Below are 15,372 nucleotides of genomic sequence, written 5' to 3' on the forward strand. Positions count from 1 at the left end.
CTCAAGCACATGACTGACTGACATGTCGTTGAGATTAACTATGTATCTCCACTGGGAGCAGAACACCACTGTGTGAGTGTGTGCGCTTGTATGTGTGTGAGTGTGTGAGAGAGAGAGATAGAGAGAGAGAGAGAGAGAGAGAGAGAGAAAGAGAGAGATAGAGAGAGAGAGAGAGATAGAGTGAGAGAGAGAGAGAGAAAGAGAGAGAGAGAGAGAGAGAGAGAGAGAGAGGTCTGCATTGATTTAACGAACAGAGGCCAAAGACAAAAAGACTGCGTGACCTTTGGCCTTGTCTGTTTGCACGTGCACAGTCTTGACAATAGGGTTACTGTAATGTGTTATGGTATTTAAATACTGATACTACAAGTTGTTCATTTACACGTGATCACATTTTATTTAGTTAAATGTGACAAATGGATTCAGAAAGATTCTGAAAATACTACAGTGAACTATTTTAGCCGTAAAAGGTGTTAAAAACAACAACCTACCTCAATTTTTTTCATTGTGTTTGTTTATCATTGGTGCCAATTCAAATTGTTTTCTTCATAAGAACATGAATTTGGTCTTCAGAAAATCTTTTTCCAAAATGTAGTCTTCTCAGGGAGTCTTATCTATAAATGTCTTCTTGGCTTGGTCCCAATGTATTTGTGTGTGTATCTACAAAGATCAAAAAGCCACTATGCCTTGTGCTCCTGCAGCACTTTACAAATGTGTGTTCCCCATGTTCGGACAGAGTTCGGTAAGGGAGCATCTAGTTCTGCTGCTCCTACTGCTTGGAATAAACTCCAGAAGGACTTGAAATTGTCAGATCTTATCTCACTTGACGCCTTTGGCTCCATCTTAAAAGAAACACAGACCCCAGAACAGTGCCTGTGTTTTTAGATGCTGTTTTTGTGATCACAAATTGAACTTTTGCAAATGAGTTCCACTTTTAAATTATTGATCGTTTCTACATACTGCCTGTATATAGGCTCCATGCTGTTGAGTTGTGCAATTTATTTTGACGTGTGCTGCTGACCTCTTGGCCAGGTCGCCCTTGTAAATGAGGTCTTGATCTCAACGGGTCTCATCTGGTTAAATAAAGGTTAAATAAAAAACAATTTAAAAAAAATCAGCACAACATGGTATCTAATTGCTGATAAACAAGTCAGAAAGAGTTTCAAAGCCTGTCCAGGATGTACTGAAGCAAACTGGACCAACATATTGGCTATCTTCAGGTTTTAAACCTAGTTTATAGCCCTGTCACACCTTGACGATTTAGCCAGCGCATGCTGCGTATAAAAAAATTGGCTAGTACGCTGTCGTACGTCACATAATTTAGAGGTAAGTTTTGTGGAAGTTAAGAGCACGCTGAAGCATGCTGGTATAAGTTCTAGTACAGAAAGTACATTTTTGAAAGCGCAGTCAATAATGGCCCAGTTCCACCGGCCAGTCTTAGCCCTACTCTACAAGACATCACTCGACTCTAGTCTGTTTGTGTTGGGTTTCCACGGGCGCGGTACATCGTGCAGATACTAGCTTTTCGTACCTGCTCTGCTCTGGTTCCAAGCGAGCTGAGCCGATACTAAAAGGTAACGTCGACGGACTGCCGGCCACTGATTGGTCAGAGAATGTCGTCACCGAAGAGTCATGAGCGCAATGCTCAACCTATGCGCTCAACACAGGAATCAAACCCGCCATTTTAAAAAAAACGGCATCAGTACTCTTTTGCTATTCTTTTGCTTTCCTCTCTCACTCGGCCTGCGACAAAAAAGCCACAGACCAAGCAGCAAGTACACCATTGCCTCCATGTCCTCCATTGTTTGTGATCGTTGTGTTTGTGTTGTGTTCAAAATGACGTGAACAGTTTCGCGCAGCTGTGTTTATGACGACCCCGCCCACCGTGAGACAGTTCTCGGGCTGGTGGAAAAGCAACCCAAACCGAGTAGAGTTGAGTCAAGTAGGGCTGGAACTGTGTAGTTGAAAAGGGCCATTAGTGTAACTTCTTGGAAAGACCAGAGGCTGTGTTCCTGCTGGTTTCACTCCTCTGACACTCTCCACGGCTCATGATGCTCTTACAAAGAGAGACTGCAGAGTTTTTAATAACACACAAGTTTTTTTAATCACCAATGCAAGTGCATCTAAAACATTGTCATTAACGAGCGGCAGCCTTTTTATGCACTTTGTTGGCGTTATTACGCTGCCTCACGCTTTGCACAAGTGGACTATCATTGGGCATAAGTCATGAATATGCTATGTATATGCCCCAAATTGGAAAAAAAAAACTTCAGAGTATATCAGCGTTTAGAGGCATTTTGATACGTCTGGAAAACGCTGGCAACATCGTCAAGGTGCGACAGGGCCTTTAATTAGATTTATTGGAATTTGATTGGAAGAAGAGACGGTTATAACAGAGCTGTGCATGAAGCAGGAGATTATTATTTTAAACATTCTAGATATCATATTCTGTCGTTGTGGCTGACACTGGGATATGAAGAAAGAGGAAAATACCAGAACTGACCAAATTAACACAAGTGAAGTGAACACTTTGTTATAACTTCAGAGGAAAGTTCAGATTAAAGATGGTGAGTGTTCGGACCACAAGGAGAAGTTTTTGTATTTCAGTCTGTGGTGTAAAACTGTGGAACAGTCTCAATATGGAGCCACAGCAATGTCTGAACATAATTCAGTTCAAGAAGAAGTACAAAGAAAGGATTTTCATGAGGTACAAGGAGGAAGACTAGTGTTGAGAATCACGAGGGGTTCACTTTTGTTTGTTGGTGTAAATATGAAGATAGGAGATGAAGATTTGACGTGTGGGATTGCACTCGTATAAGGGCAGAAAATAGTGAATAGAGGGGTAGGATTAGATAAATTCTAACTTCTTCCTACTCCTTTTTGAACATGTAAAGTAAATTGTTTCACTGCTTGCTAGTATTGATTTTGTTTCTTTTGTATAACTGTTTCTTTTTTTTCTTGCATGTTTGTATAACTCTTTCTTCTTTTCTACTTGTATGCTTTTTTTGTATTTTTACTTTTACATGTTTGAAATAAAGTCATCAAATCACTTTAATTTCTTGGTTAAAATAAAAGGAGGCTCGTCTTGATTTGCATTATCAGAGATGTGTAGGTCACCGTGTGTACGACGTGAGCCCATGAGGCCACCTCAGCCCCTCACCCTCGTCTCTCGTTGCCATGGTGGTGAAGTGTGATTAGAACTCTCGCTAACCAACATGGCTGACGATATTGACTTCCTGTCGGGTTCATGCAAACAGGATGTGACAGATTTAATTTGTTTGTCAGCCCACCTTAATTTAAACAGAAGGCTGGAAGGAAGAGAGAGAGGAACTGAGAGAGGTGAGGAGGGAGAGAGTACGAGAAAGGGTTTTACATGGACTCTTTCACTTTCTGACAGGTTTATTAACACATTAATATAACATATTTTGATGCTTTGTTGATTAGTTGCAGGTGTTTTTATCTATTTCTGTTGGATGTTTCCACAAAATCAGCTTATAGAACAATTAAAAAAACAAAATATATGTGTCTTTCAGCTTCAAATCCTCCCTTTATCTCCTGTTGTTTCAAAGTGTATGTACTTACAAAAGTATAAGACCAGGGAGTGGGAATCACACACATACACACACAGTCCATTCATAAATGTGTGTTTGTGTGTGTGTGTGTGTGTGTGTGTATAAGCTGTGTGTGTGAAAGAGAATTGACAAATGCAAAACCTGAGAAACAAAGAAAGAGAGGACTGAGAGAGAGAAGAAGGCGGAGTAAATTAAGCAGGAGTGACTTGATAGTGACATGATGGTGTCTGAGGAAGGGATAGAAAGAGGAGATAGAGGAGGGTGAGTCCACCTTACAGACAGCTTTGAACTAGATGGACAGTCTGGACTCGTGTGTGTCTGAGAGACGATCCTGATGGTGGCAGAGAGTGAGAGTGTGACGGTGAATACAGACGGCTGCATTATTGTTTAAATCATTGATCACTTCACTTTCTGTGTCTTCCCCCCTTCCATCTATATATCTATCTTGTTGTCTCTCTTACCAATCTGTCTGTCTGTCCTCTTCACTGGAGATATTTCTCTGACAGTTACACAGACAGCCTGTCTTTACGTCTTTGTTCTCACATTTCCTTCTCTCTTTCTAACACTCATACAGTCTGAGCATTTCCCCTCAGTTCCTCCTCTTTGCCTCTTTTCTCTCTTATGGACGATATTAAACTCTTCATGGTTCTACATTATTTGTGAAGACATATTCTTGTTCACTATAGTAGCGTCAACTTCACACTTCCATCAGCTGCAAGTCAAGTGTATCCTCTGATGCAGTACAGTTTAGATATAATTACATGTGTTTAAAAAATCCATCAAGGTTATAAGGTTTAGAAAACATCTAACAAAGGATTATTAAGTCCCTTCACTGAGACATTTGATCTATTTAAGTTGTGTTTTAAGAAAGGGTTTGCCCCCTTATCACCCAGCTACCAGCTAAATAAGGCAAATTTCCCAACACTGCTGCAATATTGTCTAAATTGCAGGACAGGATGTTGTTCCACTTTTCACTATCAGATATGTTTGGGGTCCAGTATAGCTCCTCAGGCTGGTCTCACATCTGTGCCCATCAAGACCAGCCTGAGAGTGACACTAATATTTTGTGCCACAATGTCAACAGGCAGAGATGAAGCGTGCCACACTCCTTTTCATGGATTTATATGATATTTGTGTGATAAGGTTGTCCAGAGTTGGGTTAATAAGGAGAGGTTTAAATGTTTGTTATTTATTTAAAATTTGACTGCAGCTCTTGACAAAACGTTATTTTGTACTTCTCTTCTGTGATGGTGTAACAGCCCTCAACAAGTTAATTAGCAACATTAGTTTGCCTTAATGAAACAAGTGCTGTTTTATTACTAGTGATAGTTACAATACTCATCATTGCATACTTTACAAAAAGGTGGGATGGTCTTCTCTGGCTGAAAGGTGTGATTTGCATTTTTACCTGTTTATTTATAAAGCGTTTGTTGGGATGTTACCATCATACTTATCTTCAATGCTAGTTTGGTCCTCTGGAGCAAAACACACCAGATCAACTGATTGGCTCACTCTCCAGGTTCCCAGAGTTCATTCTGAGCTGGGTAGATCTGCCTTTTGCGTTTTTGCACCATCAGCATTGAACTCACTTCAAAGCACTTTAAGAATGAATGCACTGGTTTCTTTTAATCATTTTAAATCATTAGTTTTTAAAAATGTTAACCTCTGATTGTACCTGTTTTCACTGACTTTGTGTAACATTATTTTTCAATGGTTGTAACATTACTTTTAATTGATTGATCATCATTCTTTTAGGGTTATATATTTTATTTGCTTGTCATGCATTTTAATGTTTCTTTTATATGCTTGTTGTTTTTGTAAATGAGAGCTTGCTCTCAATGATTTTCGAGTTTGAATAAAGATAATTGTTTGAATTAGTGAAAACTACAATAAATATATATATACAGTCTTTATTTGGTAGAAACTTACATGTTCTAGTTCTAATGTAAGCAAAGTCTTATTGCACATCGCTGTATTGTGCCCTGTTGGAGCTGTAGCTCATCCCTGAGTCAAAATCAATAATCATTTTTGAATGGCCCTCTACATATCTGTCAAAGATATACAGAGAATAATAGTATTTATCTTTTTTAGAAGGTGTTCTGTTGTCCTCTTACAACTATGATGAACATACTAGATGTCAGTTCTTAGAGATATCACAGATCAATGACAACAGCAGCAGGACAACGGTCAGTATTGATCAAATGGAACAATGGAATCCAGAAACCTGTTCACTAGTTTTAAGCCTTAAAACAAAGACTTAAGTATTATAAAGGGAAAAGAAGAAGAAAAATAAACAGTGCAGAAATCTGCTGTCTTTGATGACTTGAATTATCTGGCATGTATCAGAACCTAATGTTCTGATTGGATCCTGAAGGCCCAGCCTCAGTTAAAAGTCTATAAAAACAAACCCCTGATTTTTATTCAGTCTGATTTATTTTCTTATTTTATGCATATTCCTTGTAAAATTCTAAAAGAAGACATTTTAGAAGTCCCTCTGTTACACTCACAAGGACACAGACGTGAGGACTACACCCACACTGTAGCTATAAGTGGAGTGTGCCGGTTGTTTTGCAGGTTGGATCGTTATTAAGTCATGTTTTCTTTAACATTTTCTCTCCTCTTGAATCCGTCTTATTGTCACATTTCCTTCATGCAGACCTCCAGCGCGTCTGTCTCCAGTTGTAGAACATCTTGCCCAAACATTATTTTGGTATCTGGTTGGAAAGTCACCTTCCGCCACACCAACACAACGCCACGAGGCTGTGGTTCTGGTTTGTTACCACGGAGACGAGCACGCAGAGCGACGGTTGCTGTTTGGCAGTGATGCTTGTCTTGGCAGGGAAACGGCCAACGCTGAGGTCGAGTGACAGCCAGACACACACACTCTCTCTCTCTCTATCTCTCTCTCTCTATCTCTCCTCAAGGCTCAGCAGGACGGGTGGGTGTAAGTGGGGGGTGCTACGTGCGTGTGTGTGTGTGTGTGTGTGTGTGTGTGTGTGTGTGTGTGTGTGTGTGTGTGTGTGTGTGTGTGTGTGCGAGACAGTGTTAAGCAGGCGAGGGTGACAGTGACGTGACACTGGTGAAATAATTATGAGTCCAAAACAGGGCTGACAGGGAGCAGCCCGTGCCCTTCAACTATCTGTCAACTGTCATTAACATAGAGGCCTGATACACCGCCTGAGGAGAGAGAGAGAAAGAGGGAGGGAGGTATGAAGAGGAGGGGAGGGAAGACGGAAACTACAGAAAAGGATACGCTCAAAATGATCTGAAAAAGTCTATTTACCTCGAACTGGGCCTTAAAAATATCTGTTTTCTTGTTAGAGTTGGTTGAAATTACATGGAAAATTTGAATATAGTATAGAGACATTTGGGAGAATGAGAGGGAGATACAGAGGGTCAGATTGGAGAAAAAGACAGGACGAAGAACCATCAAGACTGAACACAAAATGATGTGTGCTGCTGTACAGGTACAGGTTCTACAGGTGCCAACAAGCCCCCCACAACTGCCATTAAACTGCCCAACTGCAGTGCAGACTTCCACCCCCATAGCGGGAAGAAAAATGAGAGGCTCCAAAGATATGAGGAAAAGAAAGTGAACTAAATATGTACTTTTAAGCACAACTGGTTTTTATTTACAGATGAGAAACAACCAAGGTTCAGAAGGCTCTTGGATGCATTTTCCAAGCCCCTGACAGAAGTCTACCTCCTCTTCTTTCAATCAACACTGCCAGTGTTCTCCACCCTGAACCTTCTACCCCAGAGAGAAAAGTCCTCCATCTTCCAGCTTCATGGAGAGCTAAAAAGGAAGGGTTGGACTGCCATGCTGCCAAGTATGTCTGCCTTTTTTTCATTAGCTGATATTTCCTTTTTTAAGTAATATGGAAATATTTTATGAACTGCAATTTTGTAGATGAGGAAGTTCATCATGAAACTGTGTGGGAGATTCATGAAGCCGGTTGCACTCCAGGGCCGGCAAGACCATGACATGACCCACTAAACCAACTGTCAGGTTCAAGTCTCACATAAGGAGGTAAATACCTGCCACTCACAACTACAATAAACACCAATCACAATCATAATCTCTCTCTCTATCACACACACACACATGCACACGCACACCAGGGAAGACAGATAAGCACCCCTGCATTTAAAATCAATAAAAAATGCATTTGAATGAATGAATGTATGTCTTTTATTGAATTTGTTTTTCCCCAGTTGTTTATATCATACCAGTGTGGCATTGAATGATTACCTAGAGTGACGATGAGCGTTGCAGGGGCAGGGGAAGCCCAGCATTCCCACGTTCCACATCCTCATTGGCTACGTTTACATGAGACTTTTAATTCAGAATAAAAATTAAATCCTCTTTAAAAAGATTAAAAATGACTTTGTAAACACCTCATTCAGAATGAAAATGACCATTCCGAATTAAACCTAAATCCGAAGTAAGTGGCTGGTTTATTCTGATTTTAAATCAGAATTGAATAATCTCAGCTGATGAAAGTGAAGCAGTATGTTTGTGTCGAGCTGCTTATTAAAAACTCTCCTCAAAATCAAAGCGAAATTTTTACTTATTGTGTGGTCTTCCATGTTGTAACCAAAAATAAAAAAAGCAGGATCTGGAGTCTATTTTCTTCCGGTAGACATAAATACGTCACGCCCACCCCTGTCCAATCAGAACCCTTCCCAACCCCCAGACCTTAAGCAGAATTGTATAAAGACGATTAAACATGCTTTCCATGTAAACCTCAATTCGGAATTACTATTTCCATGTAAACTCGAAGGAGAATACTTTAATTCTGAATGATTAATTCTGAATTTAAGCGTGGCCATTGCCTGGTCCAGTCTCTCCACTCCCTCCTCCTTGCTGCACACCTGCCTCCCTGGTCCCATGAGACGCCTCTCTTCTCCTGTAAATGTGTGAGAAACAGTGTCTCTGCAGCCGTCTGCGGATAGATGTGTGGATTAGCAGAAAGCCCGAGTGAAATATGTCAGAGAACACACTGTTACCAAGAGTCAGGATGTAAAACGCCTCAGTGTACATAACTCTTCTTAACGCAGAGTAAATCCCTCCTCAAAACAAGAAGACACACAGTACATTTGGCAACAGTATATTTGGAAATAAATCTCCCATGATGCACCATGAAACACTCCAAGAGGCGAAGAGTGAGGCAGAGTTAAGGCGAAGAGAGAGAGAGAGAGGGAGAGATGAGAGGGGGATTTATGGACGAGGGGATATCCCAGTGTCTAAGACAAGCCAAATGGCCAACAACAGACTGACGGACTGAAAACACAAATAAAGAGCAGTTTTTATGATGTGAATGGATGGGTTCCCTGGAAGACACTTGGCTGGATTTTATTTGGTCGTGGCTTTGGCTCGAGCCAGTACATATTTCTGTTTTATGAAGAGACTCAACAGCTAAGACAGCGGCTAACAGAGTGGAGCGAACCCTCTCACCTTGTTTTGATTGGTGGAAAAAAAAAAGAGGGAAGCAGACTGAAAGCAGGTAACAGACAAATATAAAGAGATATAAAACAGAAAGTGAGTGGAAGAAGTGACAGCAGCACAATTTAAGCTCTCCATTAAATCTAGTAGGAAGTAAAAATCTTTAACGTGTGCCTCATCCTATTACCACAAACACAGGTTAAAAACATTCATATAACCAGAGTTAATAAGTTCTGCTTTAAATGCTACAGTCTGGAAACTTAAGCAACAGGAGGAGGAAATCCCAAGGGCTGAAAAACAAAGCAGTCTTGGAAGTACACTACACTGCAGTTCCTTGTTTGGCCACTGAGGGTGGCTCCAAAAGTGAGTCAATCCTCATTTGGTACCTTAATTAAATGCCTAGTTTGGCAGTAAAATGATTACAGTCTGTTCTTAAAAAAAGGTTAAAGCTAGGGTTGGTAGTCACGGAAAACTAGCATGAATTTGAATGTAGCATTTCCCCAGGACTTTGTCTAACCCCCTAGTCTATCTGACTACCAACCCCAGCTTTAATGTATACTTTATCTCATTTCTCTTCTCCTGATAACTGTACATGGATTTTTAAACATCTTTAAATGTTATCATATTTAAGCTTACATTAGCATATACAAAATGAAGGCTGTGGCTGCGTTGAGTGACGTGAGGGTTCTGCTATGTGTCACGACTGCTAATTCAGTCCCTGAGGAGTTTCATCTTGGCTGAGTTGGTGTTGTTTATTTCACAGTAAAGCGCAGTTTGAGTCACTGAGCATCAGGACAAATAAGTTTCAATAAGTTATCTTTTTATGGTTTCATCTCTTAATACAGATCACAAAGTTGAGATGTTGTTTTAACAAATAGAAGGCAAATAATTAATTTGTATGGGAAATTTCATTTTTCCTTACAGTTATATCAAATTTAAAAACAAAATCAAAAGGTCTTAAAACTAGGACTCATCTTATTTTCTTCTCTGTTCTCTCTGAGCATTTATGTAAATTCAATTAAAGTTGGGTTCTTCAGAATCCTATAAATTATCTGACGTACCTTAAACTTTAACTTAAATACGGTGAATTAAAAAAAAAAAAAAAGTGCATCTTTGGACATTATACTATAATATATATAATAGTTTAAGGGGCTGTTTCAAGCACAAGTAGGAGGACAATAACAAAAATGGCACCAGGCTCCAGAGCTGTGTTGGTGCTGCTGAGTCTACTGAGTTAAAGCTGGGGTTGGTAGTCAGATTTAGATACACTTTTTGTTATACTGGTTAAAATGATCTTAATGTCCGACGGCAATCAATACATAATGTGTTCTTAAAAAAAGAGTGAAAAAAAGCTGATATCTACAGCCAGAGTAAACCAGGGAAAACACCAACCAATCACTGTTTTTGGGTCCCAAAATTTTAAACCAATCAACTTCCGTCCTGCCGTTCTGCCTGCCTCCTGCGCGTACATTTCCCCAGCCTGCACTCCTCGTCCCCGTCTCCTGCCTCTGCTTCCCCTGACTCTATTTACTGCCCCTCTCGCTCGACCTCGTGCCTGTCCCCTCTGACCCGATGAGGTGCTTTGCACAGGACTGTAGTCTGGATCAGAGTCTAAAAAGCTCTCACCTAAGGGGGCTCTGACAAGCAAAAGAATTAATGACATTTAGTAAATCCTACAGAAAATGTATATGTATTGTAGCGTCCGTCCGGACGCTGTAGTGATGACGAGCCGATTCGTGAACACGTTGAGTTTTAATAACCGGTCACTGTCGGCCGTGATCACGCCAACAAACAAAACAACAATCAATGTTTGAATGAATGAAGAACTTCTCCTCTTGTCTCTCCTCTCTCCCACTCACACACTCTGAGTCTACGGTCTACACCTCTCCTGATGCCTTCACTAACCGTCAACACTGTAGGAATTAAGAACTTCTACACTGAACACGTTTAACAAACAGTAGAGCTGTTACAGTATTACATGTGTTATAACTTTTCTCCTGATATTGTGTCACCAGTACAACTGGATAATGCTAGCATGACAGTTGTGAGTACTAACAGCAGCCATGTTTGTTTGTGTTTTTAACTTTCACTATGATAATGTTTTGGTGAGGACCGGTTTTGAATCAGTCACCATCATATGGTCGTGAATCAGCGGCGCTCGTGCATGTGAGCGGGGGGCGTCGTTTTGGAGGAGCTCCGAGGAGAGGGGGGGAGGGGTTAGAATGAGTCCTGAAGACATGCTACATTCAAATTCATGCTAGTTTTCCGAGACTACCAACCCTAGCTTTAATAACAGACTTGCTGCGTTCGCCATCGTCTACTAGTGTGTTTATATTCACCACTCTGTTGAGGAATGCCTTCATGTGCACAGCCGTGGTGTTCTTCAGATGTGTTTCAGCACAAAGTTATACCTCCAGCTGGAGGCCTTGCATGCATACTTCAGCTTTTTCAGGCGTTTTTGCCTATCACGGATCATCTTCACGACATTGTGATATGAATGCAGTTTTTTTTTAAACATAAAAAGAAAGACTTTTCTGTTTTTAATGAAGTAGTGCTCTTTGAAAAAAGAGTGTTATCTGCCTTTAAAATGTTGTGTTAAAAAGCTCAGTGAGCTCATACACACCACTCCTTGTCTTTATGTCTTTGATAACAAGCTGCATGAAATCGTTTGGACAGAGGGATGAGTCACGGCATTGTAAAACAAATTCCTCTAGCTGATAAAATAGTCATCACTGTAGAATTAATTGCACCCGTCGCCCGGACGTTTGACAGCGAACATGTGACAGTTGTTTCTTTCAGTGTGAAAACCCTCAGTGAAAGCAAAGACGCCTCAATCTCTTCTCCTGCCTTTCATACAGTATCTCTTTCAATCTCTCACACACATGCTAATCGTTCCCTCTCATTTGCATCCTAATGATTTCACTCTTCCTTTTTAGCCCTCGTCCGATCCCTCTATTAAGTTATCTGCCGCTCGCCCTCCCTCCCATGTCTTTGTGTAGGTGTCTGCAGACTTTTCTGTCCGTGTGTCTCATGTAGGCTTTTATGGAGGTTATTATTTGGTTCTAAAGGCTGAGATTTCAATAGTTTACGCTTGATCTGTCACAGGAGCGCTACATGTGTCGCTCAGGGAGCATCATAGAAAGAAACGAAATGAAAGAAAATGATGCAGGACCAGCAAGTGTCTTCACAAGTTATCATTATTTTAGTGCACATGAATGAAGCTAGAGTGGGAGAGTCAGGCAGGAGCCATGCAGGAATAGTAAGCACTAATGTAGATATACAAGTTAAAGGTAAGCGTATGACCACTTCAGACCACTCAGATTTATCAGCATGATATCTGTTCAAAATATCATTTCCTGAAGCTTTACATTCAAAACCTAAAAGTTGTCATTTAAAACGCTCTGCACAACAGATTCACTGTGGATCAACCAAACATCATTAGTAAGTAAATACAGTGGATTGCGAAAGTCTACACACCTCTGTTAAAATGACAGGTTTTGTGATGTAAAAAAATGAGACAAAGATATATCATGTCAGAACTTTTTCCACCTTTCATGTGACCTATAACATGCACAATTCAATTGAAAAAAAAAAATCTAATCTTTTAGGGGGAAGAATACAAAATAAGAAACTAAAATAATGTGGTTGCATAAGTGTACACACCCTCTTATAACTGGGGATGTGGCTGTGTTCAGAATTAACCAATCACAATCAAACTCATGACAAATAGTAGTCAGTATACACCTGTCATAATTTAAAGTGACTTTGATTAATCCCAATAAAGATCAGCTGTTCTAGGAGGATTTTCATGACATGTCCTTAGTTGCATCTTACAGCAAAAGCCATACCATGGACCACAGTGAAGACCGTCATCATCAAGTGGAGAAAATATGGCACAACAGTGATGTCACCAAGAACTGGACATCCCTCCAAAATTGATGAAAAGACCAGAAGAAACTGTTCAGGGAGGCTTCCAAGAGGCCTACAGCAACATTAAAGGAGCTGCAGGGATTTCTGACTACTACTGGCTGTGTACTACATGTGACAACATCTCTCGTAGTCTTTATATGTTTTGGATATGGGTAGGGTTGCAAGATGGAAGCTGTTTATTATGAAGAAAAACATCCAAGCCCGGCAACATTTTGCAAAAGAACACATGAAGTCTCCAAAAAGCATCAAATGTTTTATGGTCTGATGAAACCAATATTGTTGAGTGCTGTGATACAATCAAAAGGTGCTTCAACAAAGTATTAGTTAAAGGGTGTGGACACTTATGCAACCCAAACCTCATCACAAAACCTGGCATTTTAACAGGGGTGTGTAGACTTTCGCTATCCACTGTATAACATGATCTGTGAAACTGCATGGAGTAAAACATTTGAATAATTCAGAATCTTTAACCCTGAGGTCCAATAAAGAAGCCGGTTGATTTTACTTAATTCAATGTTTCTATTTGCATCAAGACTCTGTAAACTCAATCTCAAGTTTAATCCAAGGTGCTCAAAAAGAGGTGAAACTGCAGATGGAGGGTCTGCTCTTGAGGGCATTTTCATGATCAGATATTTATCAGGTATTTGGATTATTGAATTATTTAGTGATAACATTTTTCTACTGTGTGGGCATGTGGACTAAGCTTTATTTGTGTGTAAACTGCCACTTGTATCATATGCCACGCTGTCCATACAGTGAGTGTAGTGTATGTTTGATCATGTGTGTGTGTGTTGTGAGTTTCCTTTCATGCCCCCGTCGGTCGCTCCTGGGCCACGTTACTCTGTAATTAACCATGAGAGAGACAGCTGGAGTATGAGTGTATATCAGCGTTCTCTCTCTCTCACTGGAGAGCTAATAAGCAACAAACACACAAAGCAATAAATTAATGGTGTGTATAATTAACCAGGAGTTCAGCTGGAGATGCATGACGGAGCAGCAGCCACCATTAGAGGACTCACTAAGAAGGCTGTTTGTCTCTGCTCTGAGCTGATTGGAGTCAGAGTCTGTAGGGCACATGTCTGTCTGGGATTTTGAAATGTCCTTTAATTTAAATGTGGTTAGAATTATAACACAGAGACAGTCAGTCACGTCATGTTCAGATCATAAAGTTATGAAATAATTGTATGATCTAAACATGACACTAATAAACACTACAACTTATCACAGAAAATTAGCTACCCAAATTATTGGTAAAATTAATATCAATCTTAAAACTGATACTATATAAAATATTAATATTGATAGTGTTTTTATTAAGATTAGAAGTAATATTTGTTTATTAATACTAAATTAATATATGTTTTTGTATTACTATTTTTCTTAATATTTATTTCCATTATTCTTTTTTATTTCTGTTATTACCATTAGTGTTATTTATTTATATTATTATTATTATTATTATTATTATTATTATTATTATTATTATTATTATTATTATCATTATTATTATCATTATTATTAAAATTAATAATGATAATATTTAGAAATATCATTATTACTTTATTAGTCTCAATATTATCGTTATTATTGGATTATTATTATTATTATAATTATTATTATTATTATTATGAAATTCAAGTGTCACAGTAATAGAGTAGACAGTTCAAAAGAAATAAAGCAAACAAGAACCTATAAAGTAACAATTATCAAAAAGTTATTAGCAATCATAATTAAAATTAAAGAAGTAAAAAATAATCATATCTTACAACATATCTATATATATTATTGGTTCTCAAGTCTGACCACTGCAGGAAGAAAAGACCTGTGATGTCTCTCTTTGAGACACTGCGGGTGAAGGAGTCTGTCACTGAACGAGCTACTTAGAGTTGTTATGGTCTCCTGGAGGGGGTGTGACGTGTTGTCCATCAGAGAAGATAGCTTTGCTATCATCCTCCTGTCAGCCACCACCTCCACCTCCACCTCCACAGGGTCCAGCGGGCAGCCCAGGACAGAGCTGGCCTTCTTCACCACTCTGTTCAGCTTCTTCCTGTCAGCAGCAGAGATGCTGCTTCCCTAGCAGACCACTCCAAAAAAGATGGCTGATGCCACCACAGAGTCAAAGAAGGACTTCAGAGGGTTAAGGGGTTAATACTTGTTAAGTGCATAATAAGTATGGGTGAATTTCCCTTAAACTCAACTTTTTATTTGATTTAACTGTCAGATGTTGACTGTCATCAGACGTTTATACAACAGCCGCCTTAAAATATATGGCATTATTAAAATCAGACATTATGACGTTCTGAACCTTTGCTTGAAAAAAATACTTGATTTTTTTTCTTCCTACTTGAAGTCTGTTACACAGTGGGTTCTTTTTAAATTTGTGCATTCTCGATGTCTCTCTGCTTCTCTTCTCGATCTTGCATGTTT

General features: G+C 39.5%; 1 protein-coding gene across 1 annotated transcript in view; it reads right to left on the reverse strand.

The window, feature by feature from the left end:
- Window positions 1-15,372, reverse strand: part of LOC117826689 (E3 ubiquitin-protein ligase Rnf220-like) — a 308,612-nt gene that overhangs the window by 192,752 nt on the left and 100,488 nt on the right. The gene's annotated exons all lie outside the window — the stretch shown is intronic.

Source organism: Notolabrus celidotus, chromosome 15 (genome assembly GCF_009762535.1).
Source record: "Notolabrus celidotus isolate fNotCel1 chromosome 15, fNotCel1.pri, whole genome shotgun sequence".
Lineage (NCBI taxonomy): Eukaryota > Metazoa > Chordata > Actinopteri > Labriformes > Labridae > Notolabrus > Notolabrus celidotus.